At 39.9% G+C, this 4340-nt stretch overlaps 1 long non-coding RNA gene across 1 annotated transcript; it reads left to right on the forward strand.

The window, feature by feature from the left end:
- The first annotated feature begins 190 nt into the window (after positions 1 to 190).
- Positions 191 to 3278, forward strand: LOC121931594. Its single transcript, XR_006104178.1, has 3 exons — positions 191 to 573; positions 2436 to 2518; positions 3007 to 3278. It is a non-coding gene; the product is annotated as an uncharacterized LOC121931594 (long non-coding RNA).
- Positions 3279 to 4340: the final 1062 nt, after the last annotated feature.

Genomic DNA, 4340 nt, shown 5'->3' on the forward strand with positions numbered 1-4340 from the left:
GGAGGTATGCTGTTTAAATGACACACGCATCTTAAGAGGCCAGAGGCCACACCAAAGCCGTGCTCCAGTCCTAAGGACAAGAGCACAGCTTTGGTGCAGCTTGTGGTCTCTTAAGATGCAAGTGTCATTTAAACAGCATACCTCCAAAGTGACCCGAAGCAGCTTTATTTTGGCCTGTCTGTTCGGGCTCTTTATTAGAAAGTCTTTTAAAAAAGCAAAATGGCAGCAAAGATTTCAGGCATTGCCTTTGGAAGTTCGGTGTTAAATTTGTTGAGTCTGCTTTGGGTAGATTGAAGAGCATAATGTCAGGCTTGGAATACCGTTGCAAAGTTACTAATGTCTAGTCTAAGTGATAGTCCCAATAGTGGAAGATTTGTTTTGCAAATGCTACATTTTTAATATTTGGAATTAGAAAAAAGATCCTCTTTTCCAGTCATAAACCTTTACCAACTTTACTTGATTAGATCACTTATCCTGAGACCTTTCCTTATCTTCGTAGGCAGGAAATCTCCAGACTCATTTACGTCGGCATTCAGGTGAAAAACCTTACATTTGTGAAATCTGTGGGAAAAGGTTCGTATGACTGTGAAACTTCTGCATAAGTATTGTGTTATTAGCCAGAATGAGATATCATTTACCCAACCCTTCAAAGCATGATTATTGAGAAATGGAAGCAGGCAACAAGCTTGAATTGGTATTCCTCCTTTCTCTCACACATCTTAAATAAGCCATTTCTTGGTGATGTTAAACTTTTAAAATTAGTTTGAGCAGTCATTTCAAAATAGGATAAACATGCAGTTTGCAATCCTTCCCCCTTAATTTTTAGTTATTGCAAACTAGTTTGAGGAAACCAGATAGTCTTTGTTTAAGGCAAGAGAGGTAAGTCTTTCTAAACATGGTATGGAGAATTGGAAATGTGATATCTGAATGTGCCTAGTATTATAATTCACTACATTCACTGTTCTGAAATGTATTAAATCAAAATAGATCCCTAGGGGTTGATTGGTTTATTTTGACTTTAGATAGGCTAGAGCAGATAACTTTGATGTTCCAGTAGGTCAAGTCATTGAAGTCAGTGCAACCATGAAAGATCAACAGTGAAAGGAACAGGTGCCAGCACAACAATGTCAACTGAGTAACAATCCAAGAAGATGAAATTTTTTAAAATAATTACAAGAAAAGATAACATCCAGCTCATAGCAATGATAATTTTTTATATACGTCTCTCCTAAAATGGTGTTTGTCCTGAATTAAAACCTTGGCCCGTTCCGGACGGGCGTAAAGTACATATCCAGTATGTACTAGGGTTAGGAAGGGGCATCACTTCCTGACGCCCCTAACCCTAGTACGTACTGGATACGTACAAAATGGTTGTGCCCTTCCACACGGGCACCACCATCTTGACATAGCGGATGCATAGCGTCCGCATGTCGCACCCCACATGTGACGCCGCGAGTGTGCGACTAGCGCCTCGCGGCGTCACATCTGGGGCGCAAAAAGAAGCGCCATTTTCGGGCTTCTTTTTGCTCCGCGAAAGAGCTGCGCGGTACAGAAGCTGCGGCTCCCTCACAGAGCAACCGGCAGCGCCTGCAGACTGCCGCTTTTAAGCGGTCTGTAACGTGCCCTTATTATTCAAAAAATTATGAGTAAAGATTTCATCTATTAGCTTTTTACCAAATATCTACTCACTTTAAATAATGTATATAAAATAAGACTTCTAGTAAAATTTTGAGGATTCTGCTTCTTTCTCCTTTGTATTTTTAATTCTTCACTTGTAAAACTATTACTGCTTCATTCTGTTCAACTTGACTGAAATTGGTAGCTGTATGTACATTTGAATGTGTATTGACATTTTATTCCTGCTAAAGGATAGGCTAATGAACTATATAATGCTGTGGGAGAACTAGATGGATTATTGTGAATGTGAAGCACACAGTGTTTACAACTGGGGAGACTTTTGGCAACATCTGTCATTAGACTCTCTTTACATTTCAGAACAGCAGCCATCTAGATTTTTCAAATATTACGGTGGTCAAGTGCTGAATACAGCAGCTCCCTCTTTGATATTTACCCACAGTTCATAAGTTTAAAAGTTCATGCAATCAGACATTAAAGGGTACCAGCATGTTGATGCAATCATAGCATGACAGGCACCAGTTGCATTGAACCAGAACTTCCTAAGGGAATCAACAGTCACTTGAACCAACATTTCCCTAAGAAGACTGCCCATGTGTCCCTTGCCTTTCATGTAATTATGGATGCATGAGCAAGGGAAGACTCTTGTAGTCACGTAAACGGTGGATGCCTTGTCGACAGTGGCCATGTAAAAATGCTAGTCATAAATTGATGCCATGCAGAGGTTTTAAAGAAGCTGAAGACCATTTGCAGAAAGGTTTATAATCAAAATTTAATTAATCTCTTAAATTGTGTTACAGATTTGCTGCATCTGGTGATGTCCAGCGCCACATTATTATTCACACTGGTGAAAAACCACATCTGTGTGATATTTGTGGTCGAGGTAGGTTGGAGATAAACTCTCTTAATGGTTTAGGAACAGATTATTGGAGGTCTTTAAGCAGAGGCTAGATGGCCATCTGTTGGGATGCTTTGATTTGGATTTCCTGCATGGCAGGGGGTTGGACTGGATGGCCCTTGTGGTCTCTTCCAACTCTTCTATGATTCTAAAGGCAGTCTTGATCAACAGTCCCACAGCCTGGCAGCATAGGTACTTGTCTCTAGTCTAATTTTGCTCAGCCTAAACATACTCTAGCTAAATCTTGAAATTGGAACATAGAATGAAAATACTGTTTGGTAGCAATAGGTAATGTGTGTGTGACTGGAAGGAAAAGATTTATCAACCCAAGGTGAATCACTGCAGAATTGAGATATCTGGTTTGCTGGCTGAAAACATTAGTAAAAGCAGTTTGTCACAGGATAAGTGCGCCATCTACGGTTTGTACCTTGTAAACAGTCATCTTGATCCTTTTTCTATTAACATCATTTCAGGTTTTAGTAACTTCAGTAATTTAAAGGAACATAAGAAGAACCATACAATAGAAAAAGTTTTCACCTGTGATAAATGTGGAAAGTCATTTAACTTACCTCGAAAGTTAGTAAAGCACAGGAGCAGACACACTGGAGAAAGACCATATAGTTGCTCAGCTTGTGGTAAGTCTGTGCTTTAAGAAAAACCCTAAATCATTTATTGTCGTGTTTTGCTTGCTCTTCTGACTTTCTGGACAGTGGAATAATAGTAACTGGATCCAACAGCTCAGCAGCATCTCCTCTTCTTGTGATGATGAAGTTGTTGCATTGGACATTTAAAACAATAACCTCTTCATTCTTCATGTTTTCGAAACATACCATTAAAGCAACGAAAATAATGAAAGAATGGGGACATGCTTATCAAATTTGTGAATGACACAAAATTAGGAGGAATACCTAATAACCCAGATGACAGGATGAAAATTCAAAATGACTTAAATAGATTAAAAAGCCGGGCCAAAGCTAACAAAATGAATTTTAACATGGAGAAATAATATAATGTACTGCACTTAGATGTAGGATGGGAGGCACCTGGTTTAGTGAGACTATAGCATAATCCATCCGTTGGCCCATGTCTACCAACTGATCTGTCATATCCATGGTGGCCCAATCCCCCCATTCAGGTGTGCGGCAGGGCAGAAGTCAGATCACAGGCAGGCGATAAGTGAAAAGCATGTGAGGCTGGGCATGGCAACAAATGTGATGGTAAGATGGTGCCACTGAACGCAGCCTGTCATGTGATCCTTCCTGTACAGCCTTATACATTGAGGGGGATGCCCATAGTGGGGCTTTTTAAAGATTAGAGCTAGAAGACCAACTCCACTTTTCAACTGCTTCTCTTCTTCTGCTTTCTCCCTTTCAGCTCAGCTTAACGTCCATTGCTGCAAAAACTGAGTTAAAAGTGTAAAGGTAGTTTGCACTCATTAACTCAGCAGAAGGGGAGAGGAGAGGAGAATGTATAATCCTGCCCTTCCCAGTAGGCCCAGCAAAAGCAAAATTCTGCACCTCTTCTAGCTTATTATTTATCCTGATTTAAGTGATTTTTGTCATCTTGACCAAACTCTGATTTATCTATTGCTACTCATGTCCCGGTTTTCATTTGTATTAGAGTCCCTTGGTAGACCACTGGGGTTTGGTTCCAGGACCCCCTGTGGATTACCAATCTCCATAGATGTTCAAGTCCTAGTTAAATATAATGGCAGAGTAAAATGGTGTCCTTACATAAAGGTCAAAATCAAAGTTTGTCTATGAAATTTGTATATTTTAAAAGTATTTTCAAGCCGTGGATGCTTGAA

Source organism: Sceloporus undulatus, chromosome 5 (assembly GCF_019175285.1).
Source record: "Sceloporus undulatus isolate JIND9_A2432 ecotype Alabama chromosome 5, SceUnd_v1.1, whole genome shotgun sequence".
Classification (NCBI taxonomy): Eukaryota; Metazoa; Chordata; class Lepidosauria; order Squamata; family Phrynosomatidae; genus Sceloporus; species Sceloporus undulatus.